The sequence below is a fragment of the Gopherus evgoodei genome, chromosome 15 (genome assembly GCF_007399415.2).
Source record: "Gopherus evgoodei ecotype Sinaloan lineage chromosome 15, rGopEvg1_v1.p, whole genome shotgun sequence".
NCBI classification, from domain to species: domain Eukaryota; kingdom Metazoa; phylum Chordata; order Testudines; family Testudinidae; genus Gopherus; species Gopherus evgoodei.
Genome location: NC_044336.1, coordinates 11,364,055 through 11,380,544, shown reverse-complemented (window position 1 = coordinate 11,380,544; position 16,490 = coordinate 11,364,055). Strand labels below are relative to the sequence as shown.

At 49.1% G+C, this 16,490-nt stretch overlaps 1 protein-coding gene across 5 annotated transcripts in view; it reads right to left on the bottom strand.

The window, feature by feature from the left end:
- SEPTIN9 (septin 9) overlaps nucleotides 1-16,490 on the bottom strand; it is a 267,635-nt gene that overhangs the window by 56,141 nt on the left and 195,004 nt on the right. The gene's annotated exons all lie outside the window — the stretch shown is intronic.

Here is a 16,490-nt window from a genome sequence, read left to right as displayed (position 1 = left end):
GCTGAGTTCTAGTTTTTACTCTGCAATTGATACACTATTTTGGACAGAGTAGAGAGTGCAAGGTGCAGGCAGCCAGACGTTCTGCCTTCTGGCTCTTAACAACAGAGCTCTGAAGAGTGGTTTCCAATCCATATAGGCGCACATCACATTGATCTGCACAGCAACAGGGCTCAGACACCAAACTGTATTTTATTTTTGGTCAACAAAATGACCCAATTTGCAGAGGTGTCCATCACCCATAACTCCTATGGTGCTGCAGGTGTTCTGCACCTTGCAAACTCCAGCCACGTGTATTGCAGTTCTCAGATCAGGAGCAGAAAATGGAGCAAATTCAGACCATAGTGAAGCTCCATTAAAGTCAGTAGGAGGCAGTGTGAACCACTGAACAGGGAAGGATCCCGGTCTGCAAATCAGATTCTATCCAGTGCAATTTAAATTTGTAACGGTGAGGGTAATTATCCACTGGAAACATTCAAGGGTGATAGGTGGGAGGGGCCCAAAGGGTCACATGACCCTCCCCAACTGCTAGGGTGGGGCAAGGGGCCAGCAGCTGGCAGGGCCAGAGCCTCTCCTCTTCCAGCCATGCTGCCCAGCTGCTGCACTCTCCCACGCTGCCTGGGAGTGGACACTGCCCGGCATGGTGCAGCAGCTCAGAGCAGCAGGACAGAGTCCTCCCCCAGCCCCTGTGCCAGATAATATGCTGGGATGGAGTGACAGAACTCTCCCGAATCCCAGGCAACCTCTGGCCACGCTGCCTGGCATGGTGCAGCAGGACAGAGTCCCCCCCTCTCCCATCAGGTAACATGGGATAGGGAAGAGACAGGATGGGGAGAGTGTGGGGGCCCTGGGCTGGGAGGAGTCATGTATGGGTGTCACATGGTGAGGCCACATGCCCCCCTTGGGCTGGTGCCACCTTTGTGTCCCTCCCCACTAGCTGCCACCAAGGGTTGTCTGTAGTGGATTCTCCATCACTGGTAATCTTTACATCAAGAGTAAAGATCTGATCTAGTTCAAACAGGAATTAATTCCAGGACCTTGGGAAATGCAGGAGGTCAGTCTAAATGATCACAATGGTTCCTTTTGGTCTTGTAATCTATGAATCAGCTGCCACTCGCCTGCACTGAAACTTTGGATATGACACTTCACCTCTCTATCCCTTAGTTAGCCTCAAAATGGAAGGACAGTAATACATGTCTTCCTGGGTAAAGCGCTTAGACATCTATGAGTTAAGAGAACTATATAAAAGTTAGGTATAATCATTATATCAGAATCCAATATTATAAATAATTTGTTACATTCAATTGTGGCAGAGCCCTAAGTCCCTCCTCCTACATAAAATGCAATTTTCTTCAAGTTGTTCATTTTTGGCAGTGGTTGAACTCCCTATTTAACAGCATAATCCTTGCTTAGCATACGCCTGGGCCTGTGCAAAGACCCCATTCATTTCCAAACAGCGCTGCAAGCAGAAATTTACTCAGTGGCTTAATCTCACAAAAGGGAGACCTTACGCTTTCCTGGGGTGAATGGACCTAGTCCAAACTCCCAAGGATTCAGAGCAAACAAGACCTGTCCTGCCACTGCGGGGTAGCCCCAGGAGCAGGCAGAGAGCAGAGACTTATACTAATTAGCTTGCTGCCCCTGTCTGAGACCAGATTGAAAATGAAAAATGGTGACATTTCATTCTGGACCACATGAAAAACTCCCCAGACATTTGCAGTTGCTGGTCATTCACCAGTCATCTTTTGGGGCAGAGTTTTGGCTATACATCCCTCCCCGCTCCAATGCTGTGGTAAAGAAACTTCATTATCAATGGTTCTAAGAGTCAGGAGAACACAGTGTTGGACGGGAGCATCGGGGGGGCGGGGGGGGGGACTGAAGAATGAGAGGAAGATGGTCCAGTGATTAGGGCCCTGGCCTCAGACTTGGAAGACCAGGGTTCAAGTTCTTGCCTCATCACAGAATTCCTGTGTGAATATGGGCAAGTCACTTAGAGTCTCTGAGCCTCAGACCTCCCATCTGTAAAGTGGGGATGATAGCACTGCTCTGCACCACAGCGGTGTTGGGAAGGTAAATACACTAAAGACTGAGGGACTATATCAGTACTTCAGATAGCGAGGGGAACTTTTGGAATCAAGTACTTCTGCAGCTGTGAATTTGTTCTGATTGGCAAGAAACAGGGAGCAATTCTGACTTGTTTCTCTGCATTCAATAAGCTGCGTCATTTGTATCTTCTGGAGAAGCATCAGTTTTCCATTTGCCACCTCTGATCTCTCCCTCCTGCTGCAGCGCAGGGAGCATCTGTGTGGGAAATGCATCCGCTCTGACAGCTTGTTCCCACAGCCTGCTCTGTAAACTTCAATCCTGGGCTTAAAACAGGAGCAGGGCAAGCAGCGTATTGGGGCACTTCAGACTCTGCAAGTCCTGGGCCAGTCTAACCTTTGCTCTCTCACAGACACCCCGAGGGAGATTCAATTTACAGCCTGATTCCCTCCCATGACTAAGAGCCCAACAAATCACATGGGCCGCTCTGGACATACCCTCTGCATTGCTCAACCCTTTCAGGTGAAACTACAGGGAGTTTGGGAAAAGGAGCTGGGATTGGGTTCAGCTCTGTCTCTCTTAAGAAAAATAACACATTCCTATGCAGTGAGCTAGGCCTGGCTGCCTGACCCCTGGCTGAGGGGAAAGAACAGACTGACACCTCCAGCCTGGCTCACGTCCACAAGCAGGCATAGGACGGAAGGAAGGAAGGAAGGAAGGAAGGAATCATTCTGGATGTTGCCATCAGTCAATATGCAAAGCCGGCTCTGCGTCCTTGAGATGTGTCAGCTGTTCTGCCAAGAGGGTGTGACTCACTTCCCTTCACCCAGCACTGCCACTGCAGCAGCACCCTTCCTTCCAGCGCGGCCCATTAGCAGCAGGGAGACCTGCAGCCCACTAGGCCAGCGACCTCTAACTGTGCTCCAGTCACTGCTGAGAGGCAGGCCCAGGGCCAGACACACACTCAGGGAGCAGAGGAGAAAGGTTCTCCCATCATCCTCTGCTCATGGAGGACACAAGCTCGGTAGTGTGACATGCTGACATCATCAGGAATTGAGAGCACTCAGGAGACACCTAGAATGAGGCAGGATCAGGGCAACAGCTACTGATTTGCCTTTACACATAGACATCGTTAGACAAACACTAGTGTCACAGCTACAAAGGTCACCTTGGAGAGAGTGATGCTCAGACCTACAGAAGGTGGGGAGCCCTGCTCTTTGGGCCACAGCTGGAGATCAGCGGCCATTGCTGAGGAAGAGAGCAGAATAAGGGCTTGTCTACATCACAAAGTTGCAGCGCTGGTGAGGGGGTTACAGCGCTGCAACTTAGGAGGTGTACACATCTGCAGGGCATCACCAGCGCTGCAACTCCCTGTTTGCAGCGCTGGCCGTACTCCCGTTTTGTCTCGGGTGTAGAGGATCCAGCGCTGGTGATCCAGCGCTGGTAATCAAGTATAGACACTTACCAGCGATTTTCTTGACCTCCGTGGAATAAGCAGGTATCCCAGCATACCTGAGGAAGCCTCTCTGGTAATCAAGCAGGTCTCCTTCCCCAGTTTGCTCTCGCGTTCCCCGAACCCCCGTGCAAGCAAGTCTCCTTCCCTGCGGTTTGCTCTCGCGTTCCCCGAACCCCCATGCAAGCAGGTCTCCTTCCCTGCGGTTTGCAGGGGGGTTCGGGGAACGCGAGAGCAAACCGGGGAAGGAGACCAGCTTCCCCGCGGTTTGCTCTCGCGTTCCCCGAACCCCCGTGCAAGCAGGTCTCCTTCCCTGCAGTTTGCAGGGGGGTTCGGGGAACGCGAGAGCAAACCGCGGGGAAGCTGGTCTCCTTCCCCGGTTTGCTCTCGCGTTCCCCGAACCCCTGTGCAAGCAGGTCTCCTTCCCTGCGGTTTGCAGGGGGGTTCGGGGAACGCGAGAGCAAACCGCGGGGAAGCTGGTCTCCTTCCCCGGTTTGCTCTCGCGTTCCCCGAACCCCCCTTGAAGCCGCCCAACAGCGCTGCAGTGTGGCCACATCTAACACCACTTGCAGTGCTGGTTGCTGTAAGTGTGGCCACTCTGCAGCGCTGGCCCTATACAGCTGTACTAATACAGCTGTAACAACCAGCGCTGCAAAATTGTAGATGTAGACATACCCTCAGTCTCATGCCATGTTCCCTCTGAGCTACCTCTGTCTTCCAGTGTTTTTTTGGTTGATGGGCAGCTAACAGCTCCCCTCCTGCAGTGAAGACTTGAGCGTTGTCCCACTACTCATGGAAGGGAGGCCCTGAACCTAGAGAGGAGATCATCAATAGCTAACTCCTCACCCTACATTAGAAATTCATCTGTCTGGATGGGCCATTACACAAAATAAAACTATCTCCCCCCCGCCCCTTCCTTATATCTCCTTGTCAAGTGCTGGAAATGGGCCATTTTCATTACCACTACAAACAGTTATTTTTCTCTCCTGTTGACAACAGCTCACCTTAACTGATCACTCTCCTTATAATGTGTATGGTAACACCCATTGTTTCATGTTCCCTGTGTGTATATATATCTATCTTCTTTCTGTATTTTCCACTACATGCATCCGATGAAGTGGGCTATAGCCCACGAAAGCTTATGCTACAATAAATTTATTAGTCTCTAAGGTGCCACAAGTACTCCTATTCTTTCATCTGCCACCGTCATCCAAACGCTAACTGCAGCCAAGCAGCTGATTCACCAGAGATTGAATGCATCATCTGGTCTGAAGGGGCTCTTGCACCCCAAGATTGAGTTCCCTCTCCCTGGGCTCTAAGGTTTGACACCTCTCTCCCACATAGCCTCCTGCCCCATAAAAACGTATGCACCAAGCTCCCAATTCACTGTTCCACGAGGCCCACTTTAAGCCATTCCAGCAGCATAAAGGAGCTGTTTGGTAGCAGAACACACTGCTTGGCTAATAAGCCCAGCGTAAATGCTTTATGCCACTCCCTCTTGCAGCTCCCTCAGACTGCTCTCGCTTACACCCGGCTGAGAACACAGGGAAGGGGGCGGCAGTGGCTCAGGGTATGATTACAATGCAATAAAAGAGCCATGGCATGGCCACAGGTCAGCTGACTCAGGCTCTCGGAGCTTGGGCTCAAGGGGCTAAAATCTGCAGTGTAGACACTGGGGCTTGGGTTGGAGCCTGGGCTCCGAGACCCTGTAATGGGGATGGGTCTCAGAGCCCTGGCTCCAGCCCAAACCTGAACGCCTACACTGCTATTTTTAGCCCCACAGACCAAGCCAGCTGACCCGGGCTCTGAGACTTGGTGCCACGGGGTTTTTATTGCAGCGTAGGCGTACCCATACAATCTTCTATCCATGGATGGAGCAGAGATCAGAAGGAATGGCGGATCAGGCACCACATCTCCCACTGCCCAGCACAACCATTGCAAAGCCGCTGGAAACTAGTCTTCCCCCACAAACTCAGGACAATTTTGGAGTGGCTTGGCACTACTTCACCACAACCTGCTTTTCTCTAACCACTAGCAGCCTCATTTATGGACAACTAAAAACAGCAACCGGTGATTTGCATAAAGACACACAGGAAATGCCCTCAGCAAGTAACAGTTATCAGTTCTCATCCAACAGGCAAGGGGAAAAATGCACATTTTAAGAAAATCTTGTAATATATTTTTTGGTGAACAAATAAATGCAGTGAAGTGCGGGAAGTCATCCGAGAGCTCAAAATGGGCTTGCTGGACTGTTTCAATCCAGCATGACTGGCTCTACAGTAAGATTCTTCAGTGCTCCGCCCCATCAGAGTTTGAATGACATCAGCACTGTGGCTTGCCCCAATTCCCCCGGGAATTATAAACTTTATAAATTCAATTATAAAGTCAAATAGACCTCCCCGTTAGGCGCGTGTCTCTGAGAGCCAGCCTGGACTTTCTCACACTAACTTTCACCCCATGATTCCTAGGTAGGCCGTTCTGTACCAACAGAAATTCTACTGTCCACAAGGCACCTCTCACACACTTCTGAAATGGCTTAATCACATTTCTCTTCAACCTTGTCTACACACAGGCCTGGCAATGGTTTTACTACATTGCTTAAAGCAGTCCAACCCTTTGTATATCAGTAAGCAATACAAACTCTGCGTTAGACTGGTGTGAAAATCCTTATCTGCTATCTGATCGAGAGGCACATATTTAGGATCCATTCTTGTCCCTACTGATGTCAACATGAAAAACTTCAACTTGCTTTTAGAGAATGCAGTACAAGGCCCTTCATTTTCTCAATAGCTCCTCATCAGTCACCTTAATTATTATTGTCATTCTACTCTGAATTCCTGTCGCTCTGTCCCAATCTACTCAGGAGAATCAGCAGTCATGGAGAACAGTGAAAGGGAATCATGGAAGCAAATTAGTTACAAAGAGGATGCATGGCACTAGAATAGGAATCAGCTGACCTGGGCTCTCTGCCACTGATCTGCTGGGTGACCTTGAGTTAGTCATTTGAGCTCGCAGCCCATTTTCCCTCCCACCCTTCATCTGCCTTCTCTGTTTAGGATGTCAGACTGTCTTGTGTGTTTGTACTGCACCTAGCACACCAGAGCCCCGTTCTCGGACGAGGCCTCCAGACCTACTGTAACACAAAGCATGAGTAATAACAGAGAACTTCCCCATAGTTCTTCAGCCTTTCATTATTTTTAACCACAAGTTGTAGCAGGTCCAGCTAATGCTACAGCATCAGGAAACAAAGGGATGCCTGCTCAAAGCAGTGTGTTACCATAACGGGCCAGACAAAGGTGGTCAGTTACATCTCAGTACAAATACTCCCAGCTGAGGTATGACTGTACACGCAGAACAGGCAGTTTCTGGACTATTGTGGTCCATGCTGAGCAAGCCAGAACTTCCCCAGTCTCAGAACAGAGTTAGTGACAGCATACAGCAGGGGTCGGCAACCTTTCAAAAGTGGTGTGCAGAGTTTTCATTTATTCACTCTAATTTAAGGTTTCACGTGCCAGTAATACATTTTAACATTTTTAGAAGGTCTCTCTCTATAAGTCTATAATATATAACTAAACTATTGTTGTATGTAAAGTAAATAAAAAGTTTTAAAAATGTTTAAGAAGCTTCATTTAAAATTAAATTAAAATGCAGAGCCCCCCGGACTGGTGGCCAGGACCGGGCAGTGTGAGTGCCACTGAAAATCAGCACGCGTGCCGCCTTTGGCACCCGTGCCATAGGTTGCCTACCCCTGGCATACAGCATGGCTGGTCTTTGTTAGGACATTTCTCTGCATAAGAGAACTTGGGTTTGTTACTGGGTGCTCCACGAGGCATGTATATGGCTAAAATGCTTCTGAGTGCTGAATTTTTTAGTCCTTTTGCATGTCATGATAGAGACATCCACATTTGACAGCTGGCCCCAATCTTGCCCTTACTCACATAAGTAAATCCCACCAATGCAGGGCTCTGACTCACCTGAGTAAGGGCTATGTAGGACAGGCCTATTGTGCCTATATATTCATGACTGCCAATGTTCTATGCACTCACACATACAAACCAGTGGAAGAGGCGTTTCTTTGTGCCCTAGAGATTCCCATGGTGGAGAGATTTTCTTGCTTTTGGTGCTGTGCATCCCAGAAGAAAGGAGGAAAACCCAACACTGAAGAGAGAGGAAAACTCTTAGCTACAATCCTATTAAAGCTGCCACGGAGCTGCTCTTTCTTCTAGAGCTTAATTAACAGTGCCTTCTCATCCCAGGTTGTTTACAGAACCAGCCCTGTCATTTGACACAGGTGCTGTTCTGTTAAGAATAATGCTTTGTACTTGTAGATCTAAGACAACCACGAGTAAGGGTGAAGGCAGATGGGAGGGAAGGGCCCAAGCATGTAAGTGCAGCGTTATCTAGCTACATTCTTATAGTCATGCCCATGCCCATCACCATCGTTTCTGATAACCCTATAATATCTCCCCCTTGGCCCACACCCCAGGGGGAACAATGGATCATTTTCTCTCCTCAGGCTCAGCACTGTGTCTTACCCAACCCAAGTGGGAACCCTGGGCTGGTCCCAGGCTCTTGTGTCAGCCCTGCTCACCCTGATGATAAATGAGTTGTTACAAGCTTCCTGTTTATCTCTGTGCTGCAGCACCAGCAGGGAGTGAGTGCTCAATGGAGGACATCCCTCACCCCTGCCAGTCTCACCCGCTTCCTCCTTGGGGAAGCACTTCCCTGGGAACTCAATGCACCAGCCTTACACATGGTAGGTGCAGCGGCACATCCCATGTTGCTGCTGGGCAACAGGACTGGGGCTCAAAGGTGCAGGTTTTGAAGCTGCAAGGTGCTGCACCCCCTCAACCATCCTGGGCTTCGATGGGAATGGAGGATCCTCAGTACCTCACAGGATCAGACCCCTAAGTGCTCAAATCAGTGTCAGTTCACTAAGCCTTAATGGTAGCACCTTACAGGAGAGGTAAAGCTGGTGTCTACCTTGCCCCTATGCCTGGGAGGTGGCTTTCACTGAAACCCCTGGGACACTCACTCATCCACCCAGGACAAAGCACATCTCCAGTGCCGCTCTGTGTCCTAGGTTTCCCCACTGAAGTGGCAATACTTCACTTTCCACCTAGCATAAGAGACAGCCCTGGAGGCCAGCAGCTAAAAAAGGGTTAACTCACTAATTCCACCTAAGCCTCTCTCTTGGGAGGGGAAGTGCTTCACTGGTCCCCAGCTACAAATGCTCCTATAGACATGGCCTGACAGAGCAAATTCATTGGTTCTGGAGTATTCAAAGCTGCCTAGTTAGAGCACAGGCCATGGCAGGAGCACACAGCACGGCTCAGAGCTACTTGTGAGTGTCAGCTGCATGCTGTGCGCATATGACACCAGCACATGCCCTGCTGTGCTTCATGGCTCACGCTCCAGCGCATGAAGCAGAGAAGGTTGGATGGTAGCAGCCCTCCGAGGCAGGACTAGAGGAAAGAGAAAATCGTAACACATTCAGCTGGCCCAGCAGAGGCATGCTGCATGGCCACGTGCAACAGCCCCGGCTGGCATCTCCCCAGTCCTGTGAAGGCAACGCAATGAACCTCTGAAGAAGGGGTGGCCCACACTGCATGAAAGTGGCCCCTCCGGCTGATTAATAAGTGATACTGATGGGCCCCAAACCTTCAACTGCCTCTTGGACAGAAGACAGGGGTCTAAACGGGGGATAATTGGGTGCAACTGTTGGGATTCCAGCAACAATGCAAAAGGTCTCACCTTCCCTCTTTGGTCTCAGAAGAGACTAGAAAATATGTTCCTAGACATTTCCAGCTCTGCTTTAGGGTCACCGTATCTTAACGTTCAACTTAGCAGAGAGGCACTCTTGGGATCGTCTCATTAATTCGCCTCTCATGCAAGTTTGACTCAGACCGAAAAGGGAAATCCCCTCTCTCCTCTTAGCTGCAACTCACCGAGAGAAAGCACCTTATGATTCTCCTTCCAGACGGGCAGAGCCCAGCACTCCTCCAACATGTCCTTGGCTCCTGGCTGGTGCAGGCCGTTCTAGATCCCAACTTCCAGTGGATACCCAGCATTTTAGTTATTATCAGAATTAAAGCAGCACCTAGATTCCCTGGCTGTGATCAGGCCTCAGCGCAGCAGGCTCTGTATGCATAGTCGCTGCCCGAGAGCTTCCAGTCTGAATAGACAAGACAGGCAGAGTGACAGGAAAAACCAAGCTGATGTGACTTGCCGCAGGTCACGCAGCAGGACAATGGCAGAGCTTGGATTAGTACCCAGGACTTCAGATTCCCAGGGCAGTGTCCAAGCCACAGGACTACACTGGCTTCAGTCTGGCCATTCCAGAGTGGAACAGGCGACAAAATTCTGATTTGGATCAGAGCCTTCCCAAAACTGGATCTGGAATTTACTGCAGTGCCATTTCTATTGGGATTCTTTCGCTTTGGGATTACCCTGCCGCCTGTGACTAACTGTCTGATCTAGTCCTCCTGGCAAGAGAACATGCCCTGCAAACCTGCTCTCTGCAGAGAGCACAAGTGGCAAATCCACATTCCCATGGAACTGCTGGAAGGAAGAGCTCCTGTTCCCTGCCAAGCAGCAGCGCCTTGTTGTGCAGATGCAGTTCCAGAAGTGCCTAAAGCCGGGCCTCACCCTTGCTATCTGCATTTCCTTGGGTGCCAGAGGAGCCAGCCTCACTGGGATTGGGAAAGAGCAGTATTCATATGGTAATTCCTCTGCAAAGAGAGAACAAGGAGAAGCCTCTTCTGTTCAGCAGCTGGGGCCAGGCTCCCACTAAGGAGGAGCCAGCTGGCTGCCCCAACCGTCAGGGACAAAAATACAGGCCTTGCCTTTTGTTCTACTTTTCCTGCCCGCTAGCTGGCATTGTCCCTGCCTGCCCCACCCTCCCACAGCCCCTGCTGGCCTGAGTCAGAGCCTGCCCAGGCCAGCATGGGCCCAAGGGTCAAAGGGAAGCAGCCCAGAGCAGGAAACAGCTTGGCCCATTGGCAGGCCAGGGGAAAGGGGCAGGGGGGGAAGGAGGCATTTGAATGGGGTCCCATTGCCCAAGGTAGAACGGGAGCAACTCCCCTGTTTAAGGGGTCCAACACAGCACCAGTTAGTGGCTGCCCTCAGTCCTGAAGGGGCATCAAAGGCCACTGTGAGATTGGCTGGCCACTGCCTACAGTTTGTGATGGGAAAGCAAAGTCTCACACTGCACTAAGAAAACAGGGTCACAATACAGTTCTGAGCCCTAGTGGTTAGGACAAGAGCCACCCTGAGATGCGGGCCTCCAGGCTCAGACAAGGCTGGCAGAAAACGGAGGATCGTGACATCATCTGAAGATGCTCCAGGGTCAGTGGCTAACAATGGGAAGGCTCCAGGAGAGGAAACCTACAGTGAGTGTTGCTGACCAGTGGGGAGACATGGAGACGATAAACAGAGGGGGAAAATGATGAGGAAATGATGCCAAAGAAACTCAGCAGAAACCCACATTAGGGAGCATAAAACTTGAGCTGTCAGTGCCCCCGTCTCACACACATTGTGGGTAAGTCTGTTGTCCAGTCGGGTTTCAAATGTTCATACTTTCCACCTCTTGTGCATTGTCCAGCAGGGGCTGCCTCTTACTATTTTTAAATCTATGAATCAGGAGAATCAGGTACAGACATTCCCTGTGGCTCAGCCATCCCTGAGGAAGTGACAAGAGGCAATTGCTCTGCTCCTCACAATCATCCTGGGGAAAGAGCATTACAGGGGGAATGGAAAAAATTAACCTCTTTCAGCTGAGCCAGGAGAAAGCCCACAGCAAATAGTGCCTCCATCTAACTCACAATCCTCCCCAAAACATGTTTTTTTGTCTTCCATTCAGTGTCTCCTCTTGTCAGGAAAAAAAAACAACAAAAAACCACCATGGAAGTGAAAATACAGAGAAGCCACCACTAAAGAAGCAGCTCAAGACTTTATACTTCCTTCTCTCTGCTCCAAAGGCCCCTTCAACCTGCAGGCATGTAAATCTGTGCTTCAGGGGTTTAGTGACTGATGCGGAACAATCCTGCACTGCTCTCTGGACCCTCATGAAAGCCAAGAGACTGTCAATAAGCAACATGTGCATCAAAGGTCCTGGCTGGGACCTTAGCTCCTGTTCCTAAGATCCGAGTACTTGGCCCTTGAAAGGACACACACACCTGGGGGCAACACAGATGAGGATGGAGATTTTGAATAAATAATTTCATTTATTATCTTAACAGAGTTTAAAAATTCAGAGCAGGAGAAAGAGTTAGCCCCAAGGAGGAGTTCCCAGAATGCAACAGTTTAACCACATCACAAGAAATCCCCTGGCCACCTCCCTTCCATCAGTCAATCAAATAACAGCCCCATGGCAATGACAGCAACTGCTCATTACATGAAAAATGTGTATTAGGAAAGGAGTGAATATATTTTTAGCAAGAGGAGCCAGGGCCATATGACCAGCCAACTCTGCACTGATCATAATTTGGACATCACTGTTCTAAGGTAACAGAGGCCACGGAATTCAATGGCCCAGCGAGAACCAGCAAGCAGGCTGTCTGCCTAGTTCTAGTGTGAACAATGAGGCTGCATCTCTTTCTATAAACAGGATGGGGATTACAGGTAGTTATTTCAGTGGGAAATCTATTATTGCTCTGTAGGATCCTGAAGTCTCCTCACGCTAGCAAACCCCTGGGAAAGCAAATTCCTATGCTGCAGTTCCACAGTGCCCCGGAATTCTGAGAAAGGAGGACCCTGCACAGGAGATCTCCCAGTTTTCAGGGCACATGGAAGACCATTTCAAGGGCATGGTGAGGATGGACTTCCATTTCCCTCTCTTGAGGACAACTGAGACTTTCCAGTAGAAGCCCGGGCACATGCTGCTGAGAGCAATAGCTATGGCCCAATTATAGCTGACTAAGTTAGAAGACCATGTCCCCTGCTCAGTGCGTGTGGGTATGTGACAATGATCCTTTGAGATGCTCAGGTGACAATTGTTCGAGAAATGCAAAGTGTTTTATATGCGTCATGGAGCAGCTGTAACCGTAATTAAGGCTGAAACCAACTTCCTGGTACAAACCTGATTTTCAAGACCTTCCAGCAATTACTCAACTTCCCTAAAAGAATCCAATTCCCTTGAAATTTCACAGGCCACATTTCAATCCAGGGTAGAATTTTTGGAGGGACTGTTATCTGAGCTCCACTGAAATGCCCTGGCAACATTAACTCAGCAGGATTTTCTCTTGTGCAGTAATTAAGCCTCTCTTTACTCCTGATAGGAGAGCATTAACCCTCTTTCAGAGATCAATAAACTGAAGTGCAGAGCAATTAAGTGACTTGCCTGAGGCCACTGAACAGCACTGGCAGAGTCAGGAGTAAGAGCCAGCTTCACTCGAACTACTCAACAAGACAGCACTGTAGTCTTGGAGAGTGAGGTAACCAGAATAAGGCTTGGATGGATTGTATGGGGATTGGAACCTGGGATGCATGCCTAACCTCTGACCTCCCATCACTATAGGGCACCACACTATGTTAACAAGAAAACCTGGTATTTAAAATTAAAATATTTTACAATGTAAAATCTCTCGTGTTCTGTTCAAGGGGAGAGAAGTAAACATTTAGAGTCCTTCCCTTACAAAGGAGTTCAAAAAAGTTAGGAACAGCTGATTGCTGAGTGCAGGAGTGAGACATCATTGATTACTCAACCAATCACAATACAGTTAGACTTTGGTTCATTTGTATACAGCTATCCTATTGGTTAGAATACTGTCAGACTTTAAAAGTCATATTTAGTCACTATGATGTCACAGCTCTTGGATACTGCACTCTGATTTCCTCTCCAGGAGATGGACTTTATTCCATCAACTGACACGGAGACTTCCTGCTGTAGTAACATAGAGACAGTCACCTTAACTAAAAAGTGTTACATGGGTTGCACTAGTTACTTTGTGATAGCATTAAGCATCATTATTACAGTGCTGTAAACATACATGGTGCATTATAAAACCGTGTTAGACGCACGCCATACCCTGAAGAGCTTACGAGCTCAGCAAGACAAGACTAGGCACAGAGCAATGGGTCAGGTAAGGGACAGTGTGGTGATAGGATCACTGAATAGAACCAGGCAGGAAGGCTTCCTGGAGACTCAGCATAGAAGGCAGAGATCGGTAGGAGAGGGGTCAGAGGTAACGTCACCGCACCTTTGTGCGGCCCAGATACACAGTTCGTGCAGCCCCAGGCATAAATTAGAGCAGTTTATGAGGCTGCTCTCCTCCCATGGGCTGCCTGTGGGTATGTCTGCACAGCAACCAACCACCAGTGGCTGGCCCATGCCAGCTGACTCAGGCTTGTGGGGCTTGGGCTGCGGGGCTGTTTCAATGCTGTGTAGACTTCCGGGCTCAGACTAGAGTCTGGGCTCTGGGACCCTGAAAGATGGGAGTGGGATTCCAGAACCTATGCAGCAATGAAACAACCCCTTAGAGCCCAAGCCTGTGTGGGCAGGCACAGGCCAGACGCAGGCATCTAACTGCAGTGTAGACATAGCCTATGAGCTGTACCCCAGCTCAGAATCTCCACAGTGCTTTTTGCTACAAATATGCCCTCTCCCGCTCCCAACAGGTCCCTGGCCCTGCCCTTGGCATGCCCCCTACACTGGGGGTGTGAGGGAAGCAATGCAGGACTGATTACTGCCCCAATTCCAGTGGGAGTGTAACAGCACACTTTGGCACAGAAGGAGTGGGAAACTGTTCTGAGTGCAAGATGAACTCATGACGTAATAATACTACTACATGTATAACACTTATCAGTAGAACTCAAAGCACTTTACAAAAGACATATCGTCATCCCCATTTTATAGTTAAGGAAAATGAGGCACAGAGATGGGACATGACTTGCCTAATGTCATACAGCAGGTCAGTGGCAGAGCTAGGAGCAGAACCAAGGTCTCCTGAATTCCAGTCTAGTACTCTATGCACTAGGACACATTGTGCCAATAGAAGACACGAAGCTGAGAGTGGGAAACATACACACCTCTACCCCGATATAACACGAATTCTCACATAACGCAGGAAAGCGGTGCTCGGGGGGGGGGGAGCCTTGCACACTCCAGCAGATCAAAGCAAGTTCGATATAACGCAGTTTCACCTATAATGCGGTAAGATTTTTTGGCTCCTGAGGACAGCGTTATATAGGGGTAGAGGTGTATATCCACATCTCTTATCCGATGCTCTTCACAGCAGGGTCAGGGCTAAGACATGCTGGCGCTGTGCAATTACACTCATGGATTTACACATTTACCTCTGGGGGAGGGGGCGGATTTAAGGAGCACAATGCTAGATTTTGGAAGGGGTTGAACAGAAGTGCTTAAAAGAGCCAGATCTGGTCCCCTAAAAACACAAGACCCACATGGTCGTATATCCACTAAAAACAGCTCCTGTATGTGCTTGTACAAGCAAACTTCCATCACAAGATCTAGGCTCATGCATTTGAGAATCTGCATCCAACCCAGAATCTAGATTTTAACATGTAAGGCTTCCTAACAGGAGAAATCCAATCCCCTGGGATAGGAGGTTACTTCATCAGCTCTGTTCTATATGACCAGTTTTAAAATGCTGGAGCAGTGGTACCCTAACCCTACTCCTACAGATGGCCTGCTTTATCTGATCCACATAGCATCTATGCCAGCGCAATGATAGGGAATTTACATAAAAGAGTAGTCCACATTAAGCCAGTGGCTTTGAATCACAACACACCTGGACCTGAAGTCCGAAACTGGTTTCCATTCTCAGTTCTCTGCATTAATAACATAAATGCATCCTGCCTACTGTGGTGATGGTCATTACAGAAAAACCTGGAAACAATCTCACTCCACCAGTAACAATGGCACAGTTACATACTCAGCTGCTTGCTCAGCCCCCCAGCTCCCCCAGTTATGGAAGAGAATGCATCATTCAGAAAGGGTACAGACTGTCTCAGCAGATGCTCATGGCACTAGATAGATCAGGCCAGATTCATCCCAGATGCTACTTTGCTGACTGCAGTGGAGCTACCCAAGGAATGAATCTGGCATCTTTTAAAAGGAAAGTCTAAGTTTTCCTGGAACAAAGCTGGTTTCCCAACAAGGATGCTGGCTTCAGGCAGCACAGGCATACTGCAGTAGAGGGAGCAGAGCAACCCTAAGAATCTGGTGCTCAGACTGTTTGGATTTTGAAGTGCCAGGTGACAATGAGTTGTTCGGGAATACCAGGACTGGAAGAACAGAGTGCATTTTCTGTAAACAAGCCCTTTCATTGCAAGGCAATGGTTCCAGGACCAGATCTGTACCTGCAGAAGGACTCCATGCCCTAGCACTTGTCTGTCTGAGAAGCCCCAGGAAAAGCATTTACTTAGTAGGACTACGGTTTTCCCATAGTGCCATATAAACACACTGTTTCCCAGTCTTCAATGATCCTGCTGCGATCAGCTGTCCCAAGTGATCATTTAAGAACCCGGAGCTCCCAGTAAATTGCCAAGAAAACGTCTTGCCCTCCCCCAACCCCCTCACTATATCTCCCTGCAGCCCTGAAAGTTTTCATCATTAAAAGGCTTGTAAGGGTAACCCAGCAGCAGAAACACTGACTGAACGCGACACTTGAAAACATGGGGTAAAGAAAAATAGTCATTTGAATTTGAAGCGAACACAATCCGACCTGGGACTCCCACCCCTCTACCTCCAGGGCTTACAGGAACACCCAGCCACTCGCTCTGCACTCTTTCAAACGGGATTGTTAGATAAAGGCAAGAGGAAAGTTACAGTTAAGTCTCCGTCTCAAGGAGAGCAAAACAAGCTCCTTCCAAAGCAAGGGCAAGAAACCACCAGAGAGAAAGAAACTAAAAGCACTTGGCTCAGTTGGCCAAATATTTACAAAGAGAGAGAGCTGGGAAGCACAAAGCTCTTTTCTTCTTTCTCGGGCGGGATCTGGTCGGAGCATGGAAACAAAATTCCCCCATCCTTGTCTCT